The sequence below is a fragment of the Anolis sagrei genome, chromosome X (assembly GCF_037176765.1).
Source record: "Anolis sagrei isolate rAnoSag1 chromosome X, rAnoSag1.mat, whole genome shotgun sequence".
In the NCBI taxonomy this organism is placed as follows: Eukaryota; Metazoa; Chordata; class Lepidosauria; order Squamata; family Dactyloidae; genus Anolis; species Anolis sagrei.
In genome coordinates this window covers 81,014,855-81,042,635 of record NC_090034.1, presented here as the reverse complement: position 1 = coordinate 81,042,635, position 27,781 = coordinate 81,014,855, and the positions used below count along the sequence as shown (strand labels likewise).

The 27,781-nt window shown below is 44.5% G+C and overlaps 1 long non-coding RNA gene across 1 annotated transcript; it reads right to left on the bottom strand.

The window, feature by feature from the left end:
* Window positions 1–202: 202 nt before the first annotated feature.
* Window positions 203–21,399, bottom strand: LOC137097898 (uncharacterized). The gene is made up of 2 exons (XR_010910504.1): window positions 21,201–21,399; window positions 203–654 (listed from the first exon to the last, which is right to left on the bottom strand). It is a non-coding gene; the product is annotated as an uncharacterized lncRNA (long non-coding RNA).
* Window positions 21,400–27,781: the final 6,382 nt, after the last annotated feature.

The following is a 27,781-nucleotide window of genomic DNA, read 5'->3' as shown; positions in this document are numbered from 1 at the left end:
CACAAGATGAGGAACTATATCGAGGGGTCACGGCATTAGGAAGGTTGAGAAACATTGCTGTAATCCTTTTCTATTGCTTACACCGCTTTGTTTTCACTGGTCCCTCCTTGCGATCATCAGGGCACCAAAAGGCCAAGAAAAACCCATGATGGCTTCCTCTTAGGAGGCCAGAAATGGCTGAAAGACACACAACAACAAAAGCCATTTATTGCTTTGAATGCATTTTATTTTAATCTTAAACAATGTGCCACCTTGGGAGAAAGGCAAAAAATACAATACAATAAATAATTCTAGTGTGAAGAAAGTTGAGCAATCAGATGAGGCTTCGAGCGGCTGTTTTCATGTGCCACCACAGCTGGTTGAAGGGGACCAAATCCAGTTGCCAGTCGATCTGGTTCCTTTTTACCAGCCCTAGGGACACATATGTGTAGACATCTGCTCCTTCCGTGCTGCTTCTCATTCTCTTTGCCTCTTGCAATTAGGAACTTTGTAGGACTGAAGTCGACGGTTCCAATCCCATCCCAACGATACATACTTCTTAACATTCCATAAATCTGGCCAACTCCATATGGGCATATGAAGAAGTATGTAGGCTCAAGAGGGAGGCGGGACACATGGATGTATCTCCTGCCTTGTGCCAATGGGGCAAAACTCCTGGAGGAAAAAAAAGACAGAGAAAAGCATTTAGTGAGAAAACCCCTAGAGCTGGGTTTCATTCAACACCTCTTGCAAAGGAGAATGAAGTACAACCATTCTTCTAGCTATATATACAATAAAAGGAAATATATATGTGCGACTGCATCTCTGTATATGAACCCACATGGTCGCTCTGTTCATCTGGAGAGGCCCTGCTCACAATTCCTCCTGTGTCGCAAGCGCCTTTGGTGGGGACAAGGGACAGGGCCTTCTCTGTGGTAGCCCCCCGACTCTGGAACTCTCTCCCCAAGGACATCAGACAAGCCCCAACATTGGCAGTCTTTAGGAAGAGCTTGAAGACCTGGCTGTTCCAGTGTGCCTTTCCAGAATAGGAAACTCCCAGCATCATGTCCCAAACGCACTTTATTAGAGATTTAAGATTGCCTGCACATTGCACCTACCCTAAAATCCTTACATTTATCTGTCATGTCCAGCACTTTTAATCTTTATTCACTACATTTGGCCTGGCCCTAGTTTTAACTGTGTCATGATGTTATTGTTTAATGTTTTATTGTTTATTGCTTAATGTTTATTGGTTTGCTTGAGTTTTATTGTGTATTTGTTGTGCTGTTGTTTTATTGAGAGCCTTGGCCTATGTAAGCCACACCGAGTCCTTCGGGAGATGTTAGCGGGGTACAAATAAAGTAAATAAATTATATATATATATATATTATATATATATATATATATATATATATATATATATATATATATATATTCCGCCTCACCCCCTACCAACCCCAGAGATCCCTCCGTTCTGAGGATCAAGATTTGTTGGAAATTCCCAATGTCAAGACCTTGCGTCTAACAACAACCAGACGCAGAGCCTTTACAGCAGTGGCACCATCGCTCTGGAATACTCTGCCACCTGAAGTCTGTGCCTTGTGGGACTTATCAGCTTTCCGCAGGGCATGTAAGACATATCTGTTTCAACAGGTCTTTGATTTTTGATATTGCTGTTTTTAAATTGTTTTTAAATTGTGCTAGATTTTAGCTTGTTCTTGTAAGCCTCTCCGAGCCCCAGGGGAGTGGCGGCATATACGTTTGAATAATAAATAAATAAACAAATAAACAAATAAATTGATATCTGTATGTATATATGTATTTTCCAAGATGACACCTATGAGAGGGTTGCAGGAAAGAGCCATTTCTTACCCCCAAGAGGTCACTAGAGTGTCATGGGAAAGAGCCAGCTGTTACTCCAAGAGGTCACTAGAGAGTTTCTGGAAATAACCCCTTGTTACCACAAGAGGTCACTAAAGGGCTGTAGGAAAGAGCCATCTGTTTCCCCAAGAGGTCACTAGAGGGTTGATGGAAAGAGCCAGCTTATTGAAGCCCGTGAAATATCTGAGTATGGGGACGAGAATATTCTGGTTGACCCTGGTGTTTCTGTGGGGGAAAGCAAAAGTGTTTTTGAGATGATGGGAATGTTTTGAGTAGATCTGTTGTTGGGAAAACAGTGAATCTCATAAAAATCGGCCAGGAATTGGCTTTGAAAGGAATGTGGACGAGACAGAAGGGTTACAGATAACCCAATGTTTATAGATCAGAAGTCATAGTGCAACACAGACAGAAATCCAGTGTTCCCAGAGTCTGAAAAATAAGGGATAGTATTCTTAAAGAATTGGAGTCAATGTTTGGTGGGGATATCAACGTTGGATTTTCATGTGTCAAGTTGTCTGTTTTCAGAGCTCCGAGTTAGGAGTTCTGTTCTTGGGTCTGTATCTTGTTTTCCTGTTTAAGTCCCATGCCTCCTGTTTGGATTACAAATCTTGTTTCAAGTTTTAAACCTTTGGGATTATAGTCAAGTTAAAGTATCAAACCTGTGGATTATGGTCATGTTCATGCTTTCAAGCTTTTGGATATAATTCTAGTTTAGTATACGTTTCTCTTGGATTACAGTTTTAATTACCGTATATACTCGAGTATAAGCTGACCCGAATATAAGCCGAGGCACCTAATTTTACCACAAAAACCTGGGAAAATGTATTGACTCGAGTATAAGCCGAGGGTGGGAAATGCAGTACCTACTGGTAAATTTCAAATTTCAAAATAGATACCAATAAAATTATATTAATTTAGGCATTGTTAGGTTAAATGTTTTTGAATATTTACATAAAACTGTAATTCCAGATAAAACTGTACAACTCTGATTAAACCATTATTCTAACTTTCTTCAAAGTGAATATGCTTACACGTCATCCAATAATAATAAATAGAGTAAAATAATAATAATAATAATAATAATAATAATAGAGTAAAATAATGGAATGTAATAATAACAATACAGTAAAATAATAAATGTAACAATAACAATAAATAGAGTTAAATAAATGTAATAATAACAACAATAATAAAATAATAAATGTAATAATAATAATAACAACAAAGTAAAATAATAAATAACATTGACTTGAGTATAAGCCGGAGGAGACTTTTTCAGCCTAAAAAAAGGACTGAAAAATGAGGCTTATACTCGAGTATATACAGTAAGTGGTGTTTTGGAATTCCTATTCAGAGTTGGTTGTTGTTAAGCTTCTGGAAATCTAGCTCATGGGTGTATTTTGAAACTGCTTTTATATTATATACACTTTTCTTAATAAACTTACGATTCTTGTTCATCTGTGTGGTGTTTGGGTGAAAAGGAGATCAAGTAGGTGACTGGGCTACAACGCAAGAGGTCACTAGAGCAGTGGTTCTCAACCTGTGGGTCCCCAGGTGTTTTGGCCTACAACTCTCAGAAATCCCAGCCTGTTTACCAGCAGTTAGGATTTCTGGGCGGCCGCAACATCTGGGGACCCACAGATTGAGAACCACTGCACTAGAGGGTTGTCGGAAAGAGCCAGCTGTTACTCCAAGAGGTCACTAGAGCAGTGGTTCTCAACCTGTGGGTTCCCAGGTGTTTTGGCCTACAGCTCCCAGAAATCCCAGCCTGTTCACCAGCAGTTAGGATTTCTGGGTGGCCACAACATCTGGGGACCCACAGATTGAGAACCACTGCACTAGAGGGTTGTGGGAAAGAGCCAGCTGTTACTCCAAGAGGTCACTAGAGCAGTGGTTCTCAACCTGTGGGTCCTCAGGTGTTTTGGCCTACAACTCCCAGAAATCCCAGCCTGTTTACCAGCAGTTAGGATTTCTGGGCGGCCGCAACATCTGGGGACCCACAGATTGAGAACCACTTCACTAGAGGGTTGTGGGAAAGAGCCAGCTGTTACTCCAAGAGGTCACTAGAGCAGTGGTTCTCAACCTGTGGGTTCCCAGGTTTTTTTGGCCTACAGCTCCCAGAAATCCCAGCCTGTTCACCAGCAGTTAGGATTTCTGGGTGGCCACAACATCTGGGGACCCACAGATTGAGAACCACTGCACTAGAGGGTTGTGGGAAAGAGCCAGCTGTTACTCCAAGAGGTCACTAGAGCAGTGGTTATCAACCCGTGGGTCCCCAGGTGTTTTGGCCTACAACTCCCAGAAATCCCAACCTGTTTACCAGCAGTTAGGATTTCTGGGTGGCCACAACATCTGGGGACCCACAGATTGAGAACCACTTCACTAGAGGGTTGTGGGAAAGAGCCAGCTGTTACTCCAAGAGGTCACTAGAGCAGTGGTTATCAACCCGTGGGTCCCCAGGTGTTTTGGCCTACAACTCCCAGAAATCCCAACCTGTTTACCAGCAGTTAGGATTTCTGGGTGGCCACAACATCTGGGGACCCACAGATTGAGAACCACTGCACTAGAGGGTTGTGGAAAGAGCCAGCTGTTACTCCAAGAGGTCACTAGAGCAGTGGTTCTCAACCTGTGGGTCCCCAGGTGTTTTGGCCTACAACTCCCAGAAATCCCAGCCTGTTTACCAGCAGTTAGGATTTATGGGTGGCCACAACATCTGGGGACCCACAGATTGAGAACCACTTCACTAGAGGGTTGTGGGAAAGAGCCAGCTGTTACTCCAAGAGGTCACTAGGCAGTGGTTCTCAACCTGGGGTCCCCAGATGTTTTTGGCCTACAACTCCCAGAAATCCCAGCTAGTTTACCAACTTTTAGGATTTCTGGGAGTTATAGGCCAAAAACAACTGGGGACCCCAGGTTGAGAACCACTGCACTAGAGGGTTGCCGTTGAACTCTAAATCAGCCAGGTGTGCTCACTACCTGAGGGACAGAGAAAGTCCTCCTTTGTGTTTCATTCTGGTGATAGAACCATCTTTACAATCATAACACTTACAATTTTTAAAAATAAATACCATTACAAAATGCAAACCTGGGCAACACTGGGTATCTAATCTAATATGTGAAAGTGAGTATAAAAGTCAAAGTATGTATATGTGTGTCTTGGTTGGTTTGTTCATTTGTACCACAAAGGCTTCTCAATCACTTGATGGATCTGACCAAACTTGGTGCAAATCTCATTACCCAACAAAGGTAAAAAGGAGAAAAACAAAGTGGGGTGGCTGTGGATAGGTGGAGAATTAACTTTTGCTAGGTAGGGTGGTCCTGTGTGATGTCACCAGAAAAGAAAGAGAGGAAAGTAGTTGGGCTGCTGCGAGGTGGCATATGTATGATGGGAAGGGATGAGGGAGGGAAGGGATGAAGGAAAGAAAGAAAGGGGGAAAGAAGGGGAAGAAGGGAAGGGAGAAGGAAGGAAGGAGAACGAAAAGGGAAGAAGAGAAAGGAAAGAGGAAGAGGTATATGGGGAGAGAACAAATGAAAGAAAGAGAAAGAAGGGGAGGAAAAATGAAGGGAAGGGGGGAAAAGATAAAAAGAAGGAAGAGAAAAGAAAAGAAAGAAAGAAAATGGCAGAAGATGCATGTGGGAAAGCAAGGGAAGAAAGAAGGAAGAAAAGGAAAGAGAGAGGGAGAACAGCTTCTGAAGCTCTTGTATTCCCCTGAAGTCTCCCCCATCAGAATCAACAAGTTAAAAGATAATTCATAACATCATAGAATATCAGAATTATAAGGGACTGCAAGCGGCAACTACTCCATATCTTCCATCTGTCCTGATTTGGAACCAAAAGTCCTGATTTTCAAAAAATAAATTTTATTAATTTTCCACCATATATACAATACTAGCGGTCCCCTGCCACGCATTGCTGTGGCCCAGTCTGTTGATCTGGAAAATAAAGTAATGAGAAAGTGTTGATTTCTAATATATGTAATGTCTTTCTGCTTGTGGGTAAACAGTATTTCTTGCTGTTTCTTTGTCAGTGTTGATGTGGAGATTGTCTGGTTGCCTACTTTGGAACATGCAACATATCATTGGCCTTCTTTAGGGGTCCCTGTCAAATCTTTGATACTGCATCTGTCTTATACAGATATATGTGTGTGTGAATGGCTGGATGGCTCTTTGTCAGGAGGGCTTTATGTTTTCTTGCCCTGGTGAAGGGAGTTGGACTGGATTGGCCTTAAGGCAGCATTTCTCACCATGGGGTTTGGGACCCCTGGAGGGGGTTGTGAGGGGGCATCAGAAGGGTCGCCAAAGACCACCAGAAAACACAGTATTTTATGTTGGTCATGAAGGTTCTGTGTGGGAAGTTTGCCCCAATTCTGTCATTGGTGGGGTTCAGAATGCTCCTTGATTGTAGGTGAACTATAAATCCGAGTAACTACAACTCCCAAATGTCAAGGTCTATTCCCCCCAAACTCCATCTGTGTTTATATTTGGGCATATTGAGTATTCGTGCCAAGTTTGGTCCAGATCCATCATTGTTTGAGTCTACAGTGCTCTCTAGATGTAGGTGAACTACAACTCCAAAACTCAAGGCCAATGCCACCAAACCCTTCTAGTGTTTTCTATTGGTCAGGAGGGTCCTGTGTGCCAACTTTGGATCAATTTCATCGTTGGTGGAGTTCAGAATGCTCTTTGATTGTAGGTGAACTATAAATCCCAGCAACTACAACTCCCAAATGACAAAATCATATATATATATTTTGAGTGATGGTCACTCCTTGTGTTGTGAGACGTTTTGTTGCCAAATTTGGTGTAATTTCATTCATTGGTTCTTTTGTTTTTAAGGTACTCATTATGCACAGAGCATTTATATATATATATAGATTATATACAGCAACAAATCGCAATCTGAAATCTAGCCATATCTCATCCACCTCTCCTTCATGACTCACAGCTGCTTACAAATTATTTCCCAGCCAATGCTCTTACTAATAAATTGTCCTCTATTATCTAATTAATTTAATAATAGTCATATTATTAACTCTACAGTGTAGGTGCCCCTGATCATTTATCCAAAATCTCACTGGGTCTAAGAGTGTTTTAAATCGGCTATGACTTTGGCACGTAGAGCTTGCACATATAGCCGTGAACCAATTCTCCTTTATTTTTCCTCTTTCTGATTTCACCCAGGTGTGCTTTCCTTTGGAAGGAGACTACTAGAGGCTTGTCAGTGTTTTATAATATATGCTTTTGTTTACAATATGAATAATATAGCCAGATAGACTACTATCTACAGACAGCTGAAGTTGCTGCTCCAATATCGCATCCCTGGGGAGATAGAGAGCACTTTACTATGTCGCTTGAGCCAAAAAGCAGCTCTCTTGTGTCTCTATCAGTCTCCAATTTCAGTCTACCAGTTTGGGCCTTTTGTTGTTCCTGACTTGAGAAACCCATGAGGAGTGCATCCATACTGTAAGATTAATACAGTTTGAAAAGCACTTGAACGGCTATAGCTCAGTGTTATGTAATCGTGGGAGTTGTAGTTTGATAAGGTGCTGGTGCCTCACCAAACTGCAGCTCCGAAGACTCCATAGTATTGAGCAATGCAGTTAAAGTGCATTTACTTCCCTTCCATTCTTTTGTCCTTCCCTCCTTCCCTCTCTTTTTTCTTTCCTTCTCTCGTTCGTTCCTTCCTCCTTACCTCCCTAGCTCCCTTGCCTCCCTCTTTCTCTTTCTGTCCTTCCACCCTTTCGTCCTTCCTTCCCTCTTTCCCACCTCACTCCCTCTGTCTCCTTCCTTCTCATTTGTCTTTCTTTCCTTCTCTCTTTACTTTATCCTTCCCTTATTTCTTTCCTTCTCTTTTTCCTTCCTCCTTTCCTTCCACCCTTCCCTCCTTCCCTCATTCCTCCCTCTCTCCCTCTTTCTCTCCTTCCTTCCCTTTTGTCTTTCCTTCTCTTTATCCTTCCCTTCCACCCTTTCGTCTTTTCTTCCTTCTCTCCTTCCTCCCTCTCTCCCTCTCCCTTTCCTTCCTTCCCTTTTGTCTTTCCTTCCTTCTCTCTTTCCTTTATCCTTCCCTTCCTTCCACCCATCCTTCTTTTCATCCCTTCCTTCCTTCTCTTTTTCCTTTTGTCCTTTTCTTCCTTCCTTCCTTCCATCCATCCTTCCTTCCCTTTTGTCTTTCCTTCTTTATCCTTCCCTTCCACCCTTTCGTCTTTCCTTCCTTCTCTCCTTCCTCCATCTCTCCCTCTCTCTCCTTCCTTCCTTCCTTCCTTCCTTCCCTTTTGTCTTTCCTTCCTTCTCTCTTTCCTTTATCCTTCCCTTCCTTCCATCCATCCTTTTCATCCCTTCCTTCCTTCTCTTTTTCCTTTTATCCATTTCTTTCTTCCTTCCATCCATCCTTCCTTCCCTTTTGTCTTTCCTTCCTTCCCTCTTTCCTCCCTCCTTCCCTCTTTCTCTTTTCATCCTTCCCTTCCTCCCTTTCCTTCCTTTCCTCTTTACTCCCTCCTTCCCTCTCTCCCTCTTTCTCCTTCCATCCTTCCCTTCTTCCCTTTTGTCCTTCCTTCTCTTTATCCTTCCCTTCCACCCTTTCGTCTTTCCTTCCTTCTCTCGTTCCCCCCTCTCCCCCTCTCTCTTTCCTTCCTTCCTTCCTTTTTGTCTTTCCTTCCTGCTCTCTTTCCTTTATCCTTCCCTTCCTTCCATCCATCCTTTTCAACCCTTCCTTCCTTCTCTTTTTCCTTTTATCCTTTTCTTTCTTCCTTCCATCCATCCTTCCTTCCTTTTTGTCTTTCCTTCCTTTTTGTCTTTCCTTCCTTCCCTCTTTCCTCCCTCCTTCCCTCTCTTCCTCTTTCTCTTTTCATCCTTCCCTTCCTCCCTTTCCTCCTTCCTTCCTTTCCTCTTTACTCCCTCCTTCCCTCTCTCCCTCTTTCTCCTTCCATCCTTCCCTTCCTCCCTTTTGTCCTTCCTTCCTTCTCTGTTTCCTTCCTCCTTCCCTTCCTTCTTTCCTTCACCAGGCAGCCAGTCCTCCTATAGCAGAGAGTACTAGCACATGGTCCCCAAGTTAGAAAGTTTGCCCATGCCTGCCCTAAGAGTTGAGGACTAGCGCCTTCCAGGTCAGTAAATCCAGTCCATATTTTCCTACAAACTTCAACAGAGTTGTCCTGGGTGCTGCAACCTACCCAGCACCTTGGAGAGCTCCTTTAAAGTATAAAGTAAAACCAGGAGCGGAATCACCTTCAAGTTGATATGGACTTCCTAACTGTTTTAGAACAGCTGGGAAGGGTTGCCATTTCCATTTCTTTCCGCTCCATGGCTTTGCTTTGCTTGCAAGAAGAGGCACCGAGAGGATATGCTGCAGGAAGGGCCTTTGCATGCCAAGGAAGGAGATTTTCTCACTCTTTTAAGTCTGTGACCTTAAATGACCCCCCTCCTGTCTGCCCATTTTTGAACATAGCCATATGCAGAGAGATCCGTTTTAACACGCCCTAACTATAGCACTTTGATTTCCCATGTATTGCTACAGCTGCATCAGTTTGGGGAGGTGCTAAGTAACCGCAGATTCCAGGACAACGCAGAACAGAACTATATGCAGGAAGACACAATCCAAGCCCACCTGACAGATGGCCATCCAGCCTTTGTTTCAAAATCTCCAGAGAAGGAGGCTCCAATGTAAATCCTTCCATCTTGAATGCTTCCATCTTGAAACTGCATGGAATCGCAAAATCAAAAGAGTTGGATGGGATCCCAAGGGCCATCCAGTCCAACCCCCTTCTGCCATGCAGGATGACACAACCAAAACCCTCCTGACAGATGGCCAGCCAGATTCTGCGTAACAACCCCCAGAGAAGGAAAACCAACACTGAGCCCCAAACTCCACTTTGAAAATAATTCTAAATGATAATGCGCTGGTATTTTGGATCAGCTTCCAAAGTGTGTTTGAGCCAGTTGGTCACAATGGCATTGCGAGGATTGGTGTGATAATTCATAGACCATAATGTTGGAGCTAAAATAACGGAAAATGTGAGAACCCAGGTGCAATGAAAGCAATAGCACATGTTTGTAGGACATGGAAACCATGTGATTCAAAGCATCATTGTAACTGAATGACAATGACAATGATGATGATGATGATGATGATGATGATGATAATAATAATGTGTAGTCCAACACTCAAATCACTACACCATACTTTCTCCCATTAGCAAATTATACCATGGTGTGTGTGTATAAAATCACAGAATCATAGAATTACAGAGTTGGAAGAGACCAGATGGGCCATCTAGTCCAACCTCCTGACATGCAGAAAAAGCACAATCAAAGCAGCCCTGACAGATGGTCATCCAGCCTCTGTTTTTGCTTGCTTGCATACTGCAAGTCGCTTCTGGTCGCATCTGGACTGAGAGAATCAGCCGTCTACGAAGATGTTGCCTAGGGGACGCCCGGATGTCTTGCAATCCTGCGAGGAGGCTTCTCTCATGTCCCCCTGGCACAACCTGGGGATCACAACCAGACACAGTGAAGCCATCTGTCCTTGCGCTATGCTACTCTGCTGCTGAGTATGCATGCCCAGTGTGGAGCACATCTCACCACACTAAAACAGTAGATGTGGCTCTTAATGAGACATGCAGCATTATCACAGGGTGTCTGCGCCCTACACCACTGGAGAAATTACACTGCTTAGCTGGTATTGCACCACCTGACATCTGCCGGGAAGTAGCAGCCAATAGTGAAAGGACCAAAGCAGAGACATCTCCAGCCCATCCCGTTTGGGTATCAGCCAGCATGTCAACGACTTATATCTAGAAATAGTTTTCTAAGATCTACAGAGACACTCGCTGAAACACCTCAGCAAGCGAGAGTCCAAAAGTGGCAGGCTCAAACCCGGAATCTCAACCAGTGGCTGATACCAAATGAGAGACTCCCTCCTGGGCACACAGAAGACTGGGCGACTTGGAAGGCGCTGAACAGACTGCGCTCTGGCACCACGAGATGCAGAGCCAACCTCAAGAAATGGGGCCACAAAGTGGAATCCACAACATGCGAGTGTGGAGAAGAGCAAACCACTGACCACCTGCTGCGATGCACCCTGAGCTCTGCCACATGCACAATGGAGGACCTTCTTGCAGCAACACCAGAGGCACTCCAAGTGGCCAGCTACTGGTCAAAGAACATTTAATCAATTACCAAACTTGCAAATTTTGTGTTTTGTCTGTTTGTTTGTTTTGTTCTGTTAGAAATGTAATACAATTGACTGGTTGCCCTGACATGACAAATAAATAGCCTCTGTTTTTAAAGCTTCCAAGGAAGGTGTGTGTGTATATGTGTGTATGTATATGTGTGTATGTATGTGTGTATAAACACACACACACACACACATATACATACACACACACACCTTGGAAGAGTTCAGAGTTCTAGCTCCAAGAAATCACTACAAATACCTCCCAGCCTCAGAAGAGTAGGGGGGAAAAATGGATCCGGAGGTAACAATCAGCAAAACCCAAGGAAAACTCATGTTTCTTTATACCGATCTGGAATACCCAAGTGTGTCCCTTGATGCATTTTGTAGCAAAAACTGCTGATGTGAATCTTTCTAAAAGTGACAATGGCTACAACACTCAAAATGCATCGTAATCGTAAGCAATCAAAGGATCATAAGGCTGGAAAGGCTTCCCCAAAGGTCATCTTTCTCCATCTTGTCTCTTGTGCTAATAATATAACATAATATATTGTATATACATATAATATTTATAATATTATAATGTAATACAATATAATACTAACAATAATATATTATAATTATATATTTTATATTACATGTAATATTACTAATAATATTATAATATAATGCTATAATGCAATATAGTAATATATAATACTGATATTGTACTATGCTAATAGTATAATATATTGTATGTATATATATCTTGTAAGCTGCTCTGTGTCCCCTTTGGGATCTGGATCTTCGTTGCCAGTGTGATGTCTCTATTCTTCACTATTTTATCAAGATTGATCATTGCTCTCCTCCCAAGAAGTAAGTGTCTCCTGATTTCCTGGCTGCAGTCTGTGTCTGCAGTAATCTTTGCACCTAGAAATACAAAGTCTGTCACGGCCTCCACATTTTCTCCCTCTATTTCCCAGTTGTCAATCACTTTTGTTGCCATAATATTGGTTTTTTTGATGTTTAACTGCAACCCAGCTTTTGCGCTTTCTTCTTTCACCTTGATTGGAAGGCTCCTCAGCTCCTCCTCGCTTTTGGCCATCAAAGTGGTATCATCTGCATATCTAAGGTTGTTAATGTTTCTTCCAGCAATTTTTATCCCAGCCTTGCATTCGTAAAACCTCACACATCACATGATGTGTTCTGCATACAAGTTGAATTGGTTGGGTGAGAGTATACAACCCTGCCGTACGCCTTTCCCAATCTTGAACCAGTCTGTTGTTCCGTGGTCAGTTCTGACTGTTGCTACTTGGTCCTTATACAGATTCTTCAGGAGAGAGATAAGATGATTTGGTGTGCCCATACCACCAAGAACATACCTCTCTAGGCTATGTTAAATTGCTCTCACCACCAAGAAGTTAATTCCAATATCCAGTCCAAATCTACTCTTGTGTAACTTCAAACCCTGGATAGTTCCTTTGTTGTTTAGACCATGGCCCCATCTACACTGCCATGTAATGCAAGTTCAAACTGCATTATATAGTCAGTTCAGTGCAGTGCCTTCTCGGTGGTGGCCCCTTGACTCTGGAATTCACTCCCTAAGGACATCAGACACACGTGGTTGTTCCAGTGTGCCTTCCCAGACTAAGGAAAACTCTTAGCAATATGTCCTCAAATGCACTTTAATATTGATTTAGGATTGTCTGCGCACCCTCATCTTTCTCTGAAAACCTATCCTAGTTCACCTCCTTGCTCATGTCAGCATTTTAAAATTTTAATTATTACATTTGGCCTGGCCATAGGTTTTAAATGCTGTATGTTATTATTGTTATTGTTTATTGATTATTGTTTATTTTTGTTTTTGAGTTTTATTTTATTTTATTGTTGTATTGATTATTTGTTATTGCCTTTGTTTACTGATGTACTGTGGGCTTGGCCTCATGTAAGCCGCAATGAGTCCCTTGGGCAGATGGTAGCGGGGTACAAATAAAGTTTTATTATTATTATATTATATTATATGGCATTGCAGAACCCTGTGACCTTCACCAAATGCCACTTACTTTGACATACCATTGAATGGATTCATGGAAATAGAGTACTGAAAAGGAGCTTAACATTCGAGTTGAATCCTTTGATAATGTAGAAAATCTTGAATGAAAAAGCCCTAAAGGGTAGTTTCCTGATGTGTTTGGGCTTAACTTCGCATTTCTCGCTGCCAATGACCAAATGTCGGTCAAGCAAGTGATAGGCAGCATAGCCATCAATTCCTCAAATGCCTCTTCCGTAAGAATGCTGCTCCTCCAGTGAAATTTCCCTTCCGTCCCCCAATTGCTAGCATTGCAGTAACATTTTGGCATGAGCATTTAGATATACAATAAGCCTTTGGTGTCCGGTTTCAGGACTTGTGTGGATACCAAAATCCATGGAGACTCGATCCCTCATTATATACAATAGTGTAGAGAATCATATAATCATAGAGTTGGAAGAGACCACATGGGCCATCTAGTCCAACCTCCTGCCATGCAGGAAAAGCACAATCAAAGCTGCCCTGACAGATGGCCATCCAGCCATCCAGCTTCCAAGAAATTATGTCTCTGGTATAAAATGGCAAAATCAAGCTTTGCCTTTTTGGGGAAGTACTTTAAAGTCGTACATGCAGAATCCATTTTATTTATTTATTTATTCGGAGCCCTCGATGGCGCAGTGGGTTAAACCCATGTGCCGGCAGGACTGAAGACCGACAGGTCAGCGGTTCGAATCCGGGGAGAGCACGGATGAGCTGCCCCTGTCAGCTCAGCTCCTCATGTGGGGACATGAGAGAAGCCTCCCACAAGGATGGTCAAACATCAAAACATCCAGGTGTCCCCTGGGCAACGTCCTTGCAGACGGCCAATTCTCTCACACCAGAAGAGACTTGCAGTTTCTCAAGCCACTCCTGACATGACAAAAAAATATTATTTACTTGCCACATTTATATACCGCCCCACTCACCCCAAAGGCGACTCAGAGCGGTTCACAATTGGCAACAATTTGATGCCTCAACAATTATAACAAGTAAAACAATCATAAAATACTGTCAAAAACATTAGCATACAATATAAGATCAAAGCCTTAAAAACATTATTGTGAACATCTCCATGTCAAGTCATTATTCAGTTGTGTCATCAAGTGGTTCCATGATTTCGTATAACTATGCCGTATTTGGGAAGACCTGCTCAAAAAGCCAGGTTTACATCTTTTTTTGTAAAATCAGGAGTGAGGGGGCCAATCTTATATCCCTAGGCAGAGCATTCCACAGTCGACGAGCCACCACTGAGAAGGCCCTGTCTCTCATGCCTGCCAAATGAATCCGCGAGGAAGGCGGGACGGAGAGCAGGGCCTCCCCAGAAGATCTTATGTCCTAGGTGGTTCATAAGGGGAGATACGTTCGGATAAGTAAGCTGGAATGAAACCACTGATCCATGGATACAAAGGACTGGCTGCATTGGGTGGGAATGGCTTTCCTCCCTGCAAAACTAGGATAACTAACAGGAAGGGAAATCTTATGGGGATGGAGCAGAATTCTTATTTAGAGAAGCGACACCCTCATCTTGCTTGCCCTCCATTGCTACATCCTGCATACCATATACCCTTTGGAAACCATTCTTGGTCTAAGAGTGCATCTACACTGTGGAATGAATGCAGTTTGAGACTACCTTAACTGAGGTCCAAGGCTATAGCATCCTGGAATTTGGGAGGTTGACATGGTCTTGAACCTTCTTTGCCAAAGACTACTGGTCCTTCCCCAAACAACAACTCTCAAGATCCCATAGCCTTGAGCCATGGCAATTGATGTGGTATCAAACCACGTTACTTCTGCAGTGTGGATGTATCCCAAGTGACCAGTGTGTGGTTGGTATATCTCAGCCCAAAATCATTCTTGGAGTAGGTGATGGTGATGGTGATAACAGTGATTATGATGGTGGTGGTGATGATGACAGTGATGGTGATGATGGTGGTGATGACAGTGATGGTGATGATGACGGTGATGACGATGATGACGACAGCAATGATGATGATAATAATGGTGGGGATGATGATGATTCTATGAAAGAGGAATGGGTTGTTTTTTGCTGCCCTGGGAACTAGAACTCAAAGCAATGGGTTCAAATTACAGGAAAGGAGATACCACCTGAACCTTAAGAAGGACTTCCTGACTGTAAAAAGAGTTGTTCAAAAGTGGAACTCCTTGGAGTGTGGTGGAGGCTCTTTCCTTGGAGGCTTCCAAACAGAGGCTGGATGGCCTTCTGTCGGGGATATTTTGGTTGTGCTTTTCCTGCATGGCAGGGGATTGGACTAGATGACCCATGTGGTCTCTTCCAAGCCTATGATTCTACGATTCTGTGGTGGTGACTATGATAGTGATGATGGTGATGGTGATGGTGATACAGCTTAATGGTGTAACATTAGAAAATGTTGATCATTTCCGCTACCTTGGCAGCCACCTCTCCACTAAAGTCAACATCGACGCCGAAATACAACACCGCCTGAGCTCTGCAAGCGCAGCATTTTTCCGAATGAAGCAGAGAGTGTTTGAGGACTGGGACATCCGTAGGGATACCAAGGTGCTTGTTTATAGAGCTATTGTCCTCCCAACCCTGCTATATGCCTGTGAGACGTGGACTGTCTACAGACGTCACATGCAACTCCTGGAACGATTCCATCAGCGCTGCCTCCGGAAAATTCTGCAAATCTCTTGGGAAGACAAGCGGACAAACGTCAGCGTGCTGGAAGAAGCAAGGACCACCAGCATTGAAGCGATGGTCCTCCGCCACCAACTCCGCTGGACCGGCCATGTTGTCCGGATGCCCGACCACCATCTCCCAAAGCAGTTGCTCTACTCCGAACTTAAGAACGGAAAACGGAATGTTGGTGGACAGGAAAAGAGATTTAAAGATGGGTTCAAAGCCAACCTTAAAAACTCTGGCATAGACAGTGAGAACTGGGAAGCCCTGGCCCTTGACCGCTCCAGCTGAAGGTCAGCTGTGACCAGCAGTGCTGCAGAATTTGAGGAGGCACGAGTGGAGGGTGAAAAAGAGAAAGGCGCGTCAAGAGGAAGGCTCGTCAAGCCAACCCCAGCCGAGACCTCCTTCCACCTGGAAACCAATGCCCTCACTGCGGAAGAAGATGCAGAGCAAGAATAGGGCTCCACAGCCACATACGGACCCACAAGAATATTGGAAGACAATCATCTTCGGAAAGCGAGGGATCGCCTAATAAATAAATAATACGATGGTGATGATGACAGTAATGATGGTGATGTAGTGATGATGACAGTGATGATGACAGTGATGATGGCGACGGTGATGATGATGATGCTGATGACGGTGATGATGGTGATGTGGTGATGATGACAGTGGTGATGATTATGGGGATGATGGTGGTGGTGGTGGCAATGATAATGACAGTGGAGATGATAATGGTGATGATGGTGATGTGATGATGATAACAGTAGTGATGATGATGGGGAGGATGATGATGGCAATGATGATGACGCTGGTGGTGGTGGTGGCAATGGTGACATGGCAATGATGACGCTGGTGATTATGGGGATGATGATGGTGATGATGATGATGATGGCAATGATAATGACAGTGGTGATTATAATGGTGATGATGGTGACGTGGCGATAATAACAGTGGTGGTGATGATGGTAGAGATGATGATGATGGGGAGGATGATGATGGCAATGATGATGATGATGATGCTGGTGGTGGTGGCAATGGTGACATGGCAATGATGACGCTGGTGATTATGGGGATGATGATGGTGATGATGATGATGATGATGGCAATGATAATGAAAGTGGTGATGATAATGGTGATGATGGTGACGTGGCCATAATAACAGTGGTGGTGATGATGGTGGAGATGATGATGATGATGGGGAGGATGATGATGGCAATGATGATGGTGGTGGTGGCAATGGTGATGTGGTGATGATGACAGTGGTGATGATGACGTTGGCAATGATGATGACGTTGACAATAGCAATGATGATGGTGACAATGGTGATGATGACGACGGTGATGATGATGGTGTTGAGTAGAGAAGCCTCTTGTCCTTTTAGACCAGCTCAGGATTCCTCAGAGGAACGTTGGAGCTGATCTTGGGTTTGGAGCGAGGCTAGTTTCGTGCTGAACAAAAGCGAGGCATTCATCCAAATCAAGGCATTGATGAAGTTTCTTGGGGAACTTTGCCAAAAAGCAGGCTGGACGGGGAGTGAAGCGCGCACACATCCATCCGCACGCATCTGCGGCCTTTGGCTGCTCGGCGTTTGCTATAAAAGGAAGTCTCTGGCTTTTCAATCCCATCTTTTTCCAGCCCTGAGCCAGGCATGTTTCTGCTGCTGTAACCGAACAGAGAGCGGCCGAAAGGAGGCCTTCCTTCTGCGCTTGGCTCCGTTCCGGCTTCCCTCCTTCCTTCCTTCTTCCGCCACCTCCATCGATCCCATTATATAGAGACTGCATTAGCCACTTTATCAGATGAACACATTTTCTTTCCCTTCTTTGTTTGAAAAAAGAAAAAGAAATGGAGAGCCAAGTAGGTGGGAGAAGAGCAGAAAGAGAAAGGCTGCAAGGAAACAGCCCTGGAAGTTGGTCATAGCTGAGCCCTGCTTTAAATCAAGTCAAAAACACTGTCACCCGGTCACCAAAATTACCTTATTTCTTCCATTCTAAGATGCATGCTCATTTCAGTAGACATATACTAATTTCAGTATCATCAAATTTAAAAAAAAGACAGATAGCATCATAGAATCACAGTTGGAAGAGACCTCGTGGGCCATCCAGTCCAACCCCTGCCAAGAAGCAGGAAAATCACATTCAAAGCACCCCAGACAGATGGCCATCCAGCCTCTGTTTAAAAGCCTCCAAATAATAGAATCATAGAGTTGGAAGAGACCTCATGGGCCATCCAGTCCAACCCCCTGCCAAGAAGCAGGAATATTGCATTCAAATCACCCCTGACAGATGGCCATCCAGCCTCTGTTTAAAAGCTTCCAAAGAAGGAGCCTCCACCACACTCTGGGGCAGAGAGTTCCACTGCTGAACGGCTCTCACAGTCAGGAAGTTCTTCCTCATGTTCAGATGGAATCTTCTTTCTTGTAGTTTGAAGCCATTGTTTCACGTCCTAGTCTTCAGGGAAGCAGAAAACAAGCTTGCTCCCTCCTCCCTGTGACTTCCTCTCACATATTTATACATGGCTATCATATCTCCTCTCGGCCTTCTCTTCTTCAGGCTAAACATGCCCAGCTCCTTAAGCCGCTCCTCATAGGGCTTGTTCTCCAGACCCTTGATCATTTTAGTTGCCCTCCTCTGGACACATTCCAGCTTGTCAATATCTCTCTTAAATTGTGGTGCCCAGAAGGAGCCTCCACGACACTTGAGGGGTGGAGAGTTCCTCTGCTGAACAGCTCTCACAGTTAGGAAGATAGATAGATAGATAGATAGATAGATAGATAGATAGATAGATAGATAGATAGATAGATAGAGGCTTTCATGGTTGGAATCACTGGGTTGCTGTGTGTGTTTCCGGGCTGTGTGGCCATGTTCCAGAAGCATTATCTCCTGACGTTTCGCCTGTATCTATTGCAGGCATCTTCAGAGGTTGTGAGGTCTAAACCTAATGCTTCTGGAATATGGCCATACAGCCTGAAAAACTTACAACAACCCGATAGATAGATAGAAAGATATTTATTTATTTATTTATTTTAGATAGATATCACCTACAATAACCCTGTTTATATGAGGAACAAGTGCAACCTGGAATTGAAGAAATACAGTTAGTCTTGCAGAAAAGGCCATCTTGCCTTTGGAAAGAAAAACCTTGGAATTATGATTGACTGATGGACTATCATTCCGAAGTCCTCCAGTCTGCAGCTGTCATGCTGGTTGGAGTATTTTGGGATTATTATTATTATTATTATTATTATTATTATTATTATTGGGTTGTTGTGAGTTTTCTGGCTGTATGGCCAGGTTCCAGAAGCATTTTCTCCTGACGTTTCGTCTGCATCTATGGCAGGCATCCTCAGAGGTTGTGAGGTCTGGAGAGAATGCTTCTGGAACATGGCTATAAAGTCTGGAAAACTCACAACAACCCGGTGATTTTGGCCATGAAAGCCTTCAACAATCATCAGAGATGTTCAATGAACATCTCTACAAGGAGAAACTGTTCCAATACACAAGGAAATTGGAAAAAATTACAGACCAGGAAAGGACATCTACTGTGCTCTCTGACTTTCCTTTTATACTGCAGAGACACAAATACTATCCTACAATTTTTCACAGCCAAAGGGACTTTTGGAACACCACAGGCTCACCTTATTATTATTATTATTATTATCATCATCATCATCATCATCATCATCACCATCACCATCATCAACCCAAAGCAAAAGCAATAAGATACATAATTTAATACCTATCCTCCCAAAGGTCACTTTTCCAAGCTCTGCCAAAAAATGTAGCAAACCCGTTTCCACCAGTGAACAAAACCTGCACTATTATTTCCTTTTCACACTTCAGAATATTTATGGGGGCCGAAAAGCCAGATTGGATGAAATCAAGTAATTACTAAAAACTAGCAAATCACAATTTAAATCCCTTGCAAACAGTCCAAAATCAAAAAGAGGCCTCTATGGTTATTTTCCCCATCTTCTCCAGATCTAGTATTAGTTTTACACTCTTGGAGGAAGGGGATCCCCTGATAGATCCCTTTTGCCACACCAGGAATGCACAAAGTGTGCCGTCTTGTATAAAACCCCATTTTCCTAGTTTCCAACAGACCACACAACCTCTGAGGATACCTGCCATAGATGCAGGCAAAATGTCAGGAGAGAATGCTTCTGGAACATGGCTATACAGCCCGAAAAATGTACAGCCACCCAGTGATTCCAGCCATGAAAGCCTTTGACAATACATTTTCCATCTTATCCATCTCCTTGAATTGCTTTGCCCAGAACTGGAAACGTCAGAAGAGAATGTTTCTGGAACATGGCCATACAGTCCAGAAAACACACAACAACCCATTTTGTGTTTGTTTCTGCCTTTTAAAAGACAAACATCTATCTTAGATACAAAAGATCATTTTCCCATTGGTGTCTTAAGGCGTGGGGATCCCTACAGGTCATGTAGTCCACCCTCTGAGCCCCTTTCTCAAAGACCCAACACTTTGGATGCCGGGTTTCAATTGCAAGGACTGGACTACAGGTCTAGTATTAGTTTTACACTCTTGGAGGAAGAGAACCCACCGATAGATCCCTTTTGCCACTCTAGCAATGCACAAAGTGTGCCATCTGGTATTTCTTTCTGCATTTAAAAAGGCAAATATCCATCTTAGATGCAAAAGATCCTTCTCTCATTGGTGTCTTAAGGTGTGGGGCTCCATAGAGGTGATGTAGTCCACCTTCCAAACCCTTTCCCCAAAGACCCAACACTTTGGATGTCAGGTTTCAATTGCAAGGACTGGACTCGCATCCATCTCCTACTCCAACACCGCAAAAGAAATGGCACATTTTGCTTGGCCAGTTGAACCCGAGTGCCCTCAAAGTGACCAGCCGCAATGCAACTGGGCATTAGTTGTTGGCTTGACTTGGTGCCACACATTTGCAAGGACTAAACTCGCACCCATCTCCCACTCCAACAACGCAAAAGAAATGGCACATTTTGCTTGACCAGTTGAACCCGAGTGCCCTCAAAGTGACCGGCAATGCAACTGGAGATGAGTTGTTGGCTTGACTTGGTGCCACACATATTCATAGACCAAGAGAGAAGGGTCATTTTGCCAGGACACACGTCAACGTCCTTTATTCCGCCATTTCAGCCACATTGACGCCTTGACTTGCCGATGATGCCCCAAGAGAAATGCCCTCTTGCCCTCTCTCAGGATAGAGATCTTTTTGAAAAGGAACACCGCAGGCCTTTGACTTCTCCTTCTTTACAGACATCCCTTTAAAGATGCCGGCTCCAAATTGGGGACCGCATCCATGCTCCCTCGGCTCATGCAAAGGTATCCCAAGCTTTGCAACACTGGCTCTGTTACGACTGAAGGTTAAACACGCCCCACGCTTCTGCAGTGCCCAGCAGAAAGGCTCTTCTTTCCCCTCCCAGGCTTCACCCCTTTGCTGCTCTTCCCCCAAAGGGATGACTTACATACAGGAAGCCCACGGCCATCCTCTGTGGTCTGGAGGCCCCGGCTTTGGCCCAAGGCTCCTCTGGCTCCGGCCTCGGCTGCTCCTCTTGACTTTGCCACAGGAAAAAACTCCTTCTGCATCGCCTTCCCTGGCTGGCAAAGGAAGGAGGCGGCGGCAGAGAAGCCTCCTGCAAAAGAGCAAAGGGAAGAAGAGAAGTTCCTTCCTTGGAAAGAAGGGGAGGGATTTGGAGAGAAAAAAGAAAAGGGGACGAAGGGGAAAGAGAAGAAGGAGACAGGGCCACATGGGAAAGCCGGGTGCGCTCTGTCTGCAGGGGTTTCCAGGTGGAAAGAAGGTGTGCGGATGATCCCTTCCTTTCTCCCTCCTTCTTCATTCCTTCATCCTGAAAAGATATACTGTACAGTGGGTTGTTGTGTGTTTTCCTGGCTGTATGGCCATGTTCCAGAAGTAGTCTCTCCAGATGTTTTGCCTGCATCTATGACAGGCATCCTCAGAAGTTGGGAGGTCATGTTCCAGAAGCACTCTCTCCTGACGTTTCACCTGCATCTATGGCAGGCATCCTCAGAGGTTGTGAGTTCATGTTCCAGAAGCACTGTCTCCTGATGTTTCGCCTGCATCAATGTCAGGCATCCTCAGAGGTTGCGAGGTCATGTTCCAGAAGCATTCTCTCCTGACATTTCACCTGTATCTATGGCAGGTTGTGAGGTCACGTGCCAGAAGCATTTTCTCCTGATGTTTCGCCTGCATCTATGGCAGGCATCCTCAAAGGTTGTGAGGCCATGTTCCAGAAGCATTCTCTCCTGATGTTTCACCTGCATTTATGGCAGGCATCCTCAGAGGTTGTGAGGCCATGTTCCAGAAGCACTCTCTCCTGGCGTTTCGCCTGCATCTATGGCAGGCATCCTCAGAGGTTGTGAGGTCATGTTCCAGAAGCACTCTCTCCTGACGTTTCGCCTGCATCTATGGCAGGCATCCTCAGAGGTTGTGAGGTCATGTTCCAGAAGCACTCTCTCCTGATGTTTTGTCAGAGTTTGTGAGTCATGTTCCAGTAGCATTTTCTCCTGACATTTCGCCTGCATCTGTGGCAGGCATCCTCAGAGGTGGTGAGGTCATGTTCCAGAAAGATTATCTCCTGACGTTTCACCTGCATCTATACCAGGCATAAAGGAAATATGTCCAAACCTCATATATACAATAAAATTATATGAAATTATATATGTGTGTGTGTGTGTGTGTGTATGGAGCCCCCGGTGGCGCAATGGGTTAAACCTCTGAGCTGCTGACTTGCTGATCAAAAGGTCCCAGGTTCAAATCTGGGGAGCGTCGTGAGATCCGGCTATTAGCCCCAGCTTCTGCCAACCTAGCAGTTTGAAAACATGCAAATCTGAGTAGACCAATAGGTACCGCTCCCGCGGGAAGGTAATGGTGCTCCTTGCAGTCATGCTGGCACATGATTTTGGAGGTGTCTACGGACAACACCAGCTCTTCGGCTTAGAAATAGAGATGAGCACTAATTCCCAGAGTTGGACACGACTGGATTTCAATGTCAGGGGAAAACCTTTACCTTTACCTTGTGTGTGAGAGAATATATATGAGAAATTCTTATAAGGGTCTGGTTGAAACCTCCAGTTTGCTAGTGAAACTGAATGACTGTTTTGCGGAAGGATACAAGTCTCAAAAGCATGTCCAAAACATGAAAAGTTTGGAAAGCTCTGCTCTAGAGGTTAAAACTCATCATCCTTTCTCCAAGTGGCCTTTGGCAAGTCACACACTCTAAAAATGGTGCATATGCAGCCTGTCAACTTGCAGCTATCTCATGGATTTTGTAGGGCTTTCAGAAATAAGGGAAAACGCAGACAGGGTTTTGCCAGGGCCTGCCTCTAAAATACAAACCTTCAGCGCCTGGCATTTATCGGCAGTCCCCCATCCAAACACAAACCAAGACTGGCCCTGCTTAGCTTCCCAGATCAGAGGGGATCTGGTGCATTAGGAGATCTAGAATGCCCTACATTTCAGAAGCAACACCTGAACTCGGTACTTCCTTTAGTCTGGACACAATACTCCTGAGGAGACAAGAACTGGTTCATGTTTCTTACTCCTCAGAGCTTTTTGTGAGTGAAATCCACTGCTGCTGAGTCCAATAGAGTCTCCTTCTCTGGAGAGTTTTTAAACAGAGGCTGGATGGCCATCAGTTAGGAGGGCTTGGATTGTGTCTCTCTCCATGGCAGATTGGGTTTGACTGGGTCGCTTTTGGGAGTCTATTCCAACTCTAGGATTCTGATTCAGAGGCTGGATGGCCATCTTTCAGGAGGGCATGGATTGTGTCTCCCTCCATGGCAGATTAAGTGGGATTAGATGACCTTTGGGCGTCTCTTCAACTCTAGGGTTTTATGATTCAGTCGATGGATGGCCATCTGTCAGGAGGGCTTGAATTGTGCCTCCCTCCATGGCAGATTAAATGGGATTGGATGACCTTTGGGCATCCCTTCAACTATACGATTCTATGATTCAGAGGATGGATGGCCATCTGTCAGGAGGGCTTGGATTGTGCCTCTCTCCATGGCAGATTGGGTTTGATTAGATGGCCTTTGGGGGTCTTTTCCAACTCTAGGATTATGTGAATCAGAGGCTAGATGACCATCTGTCAGGAGGGCTTGGATTGTGCCTCCCTCCATGGCAGATTAAGTGGGATTGGATAACCTTTGGGCATCTCTTCAACTATACGATTCTATGATTTAGAGGATGGATGGCCATCTGTCAAGAGGGCTTGGATTGTGCCTCACTCCATGGCAGATTGGGTTTGATTAGATGGCCTTTGGGCGTCTCTTCCAACTCTAGGATTCTGTGAATCAGAGGCTGGATGGCCATCGGGCAGGCGACCTTGGATTGTGTCTTCCTCCATGGCGGATTAAGTGGGATTGGATGGCCTTTGGGAGTCTCTTCCAACTTTAGGATTCTGAATCCAACATAGTAAAACCCTCCCCAGATGTGGAAGACCTTCTCGGGGCTGAAAAATGCGTTGCTTACGCAGAATGGTGCTGGGACATACCTTTCCCTCTCCATACAATGTTTGCTTGCTATTTTTGGCTGGTTCCTCCAAACCCGGCTCTGCCTGTTAATAAGGAGAGTGAAGACTCCTTTGGGCCCCTGCTATATAAGGAAAGGTAGAAGGTTCCCGGCAGCTAAATATACTGGGAGGGAAGGAGGGAGCGCATAGAGGCACATAACACAAGGAGGGAACGGGGAGGGAGAGGCCTTGCTTCTTGGCAGGGCGCATGGAAAAGAGATTGTGTCAGGACAACGCCAAAGCAGGGCCCATTGCGCACGTACAGAGGGCTCCCGAGAGGAGGGATCGGGCCCAAAACACAACTCTAAGCTGCGACATTCAAGGGCTTCTTGGATCCAGGGTGCTCTTTTAGAAAGGATTTGTGCTGGGTTTAAATAAGAATCATAACATTGGAAGAGCCCTCAAGGGCCACCCAGTCTTCTGCCACAAAGGAAGACACAATCAAATCACTCTAGACAGATGGCCATCCAACCTCTGCTTCAAAACTTCCAGAGAAAGAGACGCCACTGGTCTCCCAAATGGCATATATCCCACTGTTGAACAGCTCTTATGAATGAATAAACAAAACACCCAATTTGGAAGGGATCCTAAGGGTCATCTAGTTCAATCCTGTTTTCGCCATGCAGGATGACACCATCCAAGCCCTCCCGACAGATGGCCCTCCAGGGAAGGAGACTCCATTGGATTCTATATTCGATCATCAAATATAGAATTCTACCAGGCCGTCTCTATTCTATGAAGGTTGAATGAAAAGTAATGCCTCCACCTTAGTTACTTGGGTTTGGATGGGAATCTGTATAAATAAAAATGTAATTTTCGTTTGTGGGATTAACATAACTCAAAAACCACAGGGTGAATTGACACCAAATTTGGACACAAGACACCAATCAGGCCAACAAGTGACCATCACTCATAAAAACACTGAAAAATGCAGCAGAAGGGACTTAAGAAGCCAAAAAAACAAAAAAATACATTACAACACAAGCACAAAACCACATATATGCACACAAAACATACACAGAAAGGGGGAAGGAAGGAGAGAGAGAGAGAGGGAAAGAAGGGGGGAAGGAGAGAAGGGAATAAAAAAGTGAAAGAGGGAAGGAAGGAGAGAAGGAACGAAAGAGAGAAAGAGGGAGGGAAGGAAGGAAGGAAGGAAGGAAGGAAGGAAGGAAGGAAGGAAAGGGAAGGGAAGAAAGTTAGAGAATAAAGGAATAAAGTGAAAGAGGAAAGGAAGGAGAGAAGGAACGAAAGAGAGAAAAAGGGAAGGAAGGAAGGAAGGAAGGGTAGAGAAGGAAGGAAGGAGAGAAGGAAATAAAAAGTGAAAAGGGAAAGGAAAGAGAGAAGGAACAAAAAGAGGGAGGGAAGGAAAGAAAGGTAAAGAAGGAAGGAAGGGGAGAAGGAAGTAAAAAGTGAAAGAGGGAAGGAAGGAGAGAAGGAATGAAAAAGAGCAAGACAGAAGGAGGGAAGGAAGGAAGGAAGGAAGGAAGGAAGGAAGGAAGGAAGGAAGGAAGGAAGGAAGGAGACAAGGAAGGATGGAACCAAAGAGCAAGTGAAGTAAGAAAAGAAACAGATAGAGAAGGAAGAATGAAGAAGGGAAAGAAAAAGAGAGAAGGAAAGAAAGAAAGAAAGGAAGGAAGGAAGGAAGGAAGGAAGGAAGGAAGGAAGAAAGAGAGAGAGAAAGAGGGAGGGAGGGAAGGTTGGCCACAGAAACGCGTGGTGGGTACAGCTAGTATTTTAATAAATCTAATGCAGAAATAATCCTTAGAATGTGCTCTTTAACTACCGCTATTCACTTTTCCACATAATCACTAGACAATTGGATACATTTCTGCCAACGATGAACAAGTTTTCGGAAGTCGTCACGGAAGAAGTCGACACTCTGTTTTCCGCAACCAGTGTCTCACAGTTCTCTTATCCTGGGTACCCATCGTGCACACTCTTTGCTGAGTTTTCTAGATGGACGTTGTTCAGAGAGGGTTTGACTTTGCTTTCCTCTGAGGCTGAGAGAGTGTGACTTTCCCAAAGTCCCTAGCCAAGTATAGATTCAAACCTTGGCCTCCAGAGTCAGAGCCCAACGCCCAAACCTAGGGTGGATTGACTGCCCTGTCTCAATGCGAGGGAATCCTGGGAGTTGTCGTTTGCATTCTTCGGCAGAGGCTGCCAAAGCCCTTGTAAAACTATAACTCCCAGGAGTTTGTAGCCTTGAGCCAGGGCAGTTCAAATGGTGTCAAACTTCATTCATTCAATAGTGTACACGCACCCGTGAAATACTGTCAAGTAGAGTGACTTCTTGGAATGTCTCTATTTTATATATCACTACCTCGGGTACCCAGCGGTACCCAGCGGTAGCCAGGTCATTGTTAGTTTTGGGGTGTTAGGTGAACTACAACTTCCATCCTCTTGAGTCAGTCCCGCAAATCTCTCTAGTCTGTTCAGTTGCTGATCAATTCCTCTGTTTGCTGTGTGCCATAGGAAAGGGTAGGAAAGGGTTAAGGGAGAGGCAGTGGGCGGGGCCGTGCAAATTCCACACCAATGGAGAGAAAGGAACCCTGGGATGCCCGTCTGAGATGGAAGAAGCACATCAAATCTAGAATGAAATTGTCCCCAAATGATAGCATTCCTTGGGTGGTGGTCCATAGTGTTTGGGGAGGACATTGGCAGGGTTTGGGCTACATGTTCATGGCCCTCGCTGTAACCTGCAATGTCAGCTGAGGGAGTGCCTTTGGAGGCTTCTCAGCACTTGGAACTATAGCCTGATTGTGGTGGCCGGCCGCTGTTTGTGTAAGTGGATACCTCTGCCATAAACACATATTTATTTATTTTTATTTACTGTATTTGTATTTGTATTGTATTGTATGTATACCGCCCTTCTCAGCCTATTGACGATTCAAGGCGGTTTACAACAAATCAGTATACATAATATCAAAATACAAATTAAAACATAAAAACAGTATAAAACCACAACAACACACTACAACCAACATCAGTAGCCGTCTCCTTGTTAAAGCATTGTCCAATTCCTCACTTACTTACTTAGGCGATCCCAGTAGGTGACTATGGAGCCCTATTCTTGATCTGCATCGTCTCCCGCAGTGAGGGCATTGGTTTCCAGGAGGAAGGCGGTCCTGGTCGGGGTTGGCTTGACACGCCTTCCTGTTGGCACATTTCTCTCTTTCGCCCTCCATTCGTGCCTCTTCAAATTCTGCAGCACTGCTGGTCACAGCTGACCTCCAGCTGGAGCGCTCAAGGGCCAGGGCTTCCCAGTTCTCAGTGTCTATGCCAGAGATTTTAAAGTTGGCTTTGAGACCATCTTTAAATCTCTTTTCCTGCCCGCCAACATTGTGTTTTCCATTCTTGAGTTTGGAGTAGAGCAACTGCTTTGGGACGGTGGTCAGGCATCTGGACAATGTGGCCGGTCCAGCAGAGTTAATGGAGGAGGACCATCGCTTCAATGCTGTTGGTCTTTGCTTCTTCCAGCACGCTGATGTTTGTCCGCTTGTCTTCCCAAAAGATTT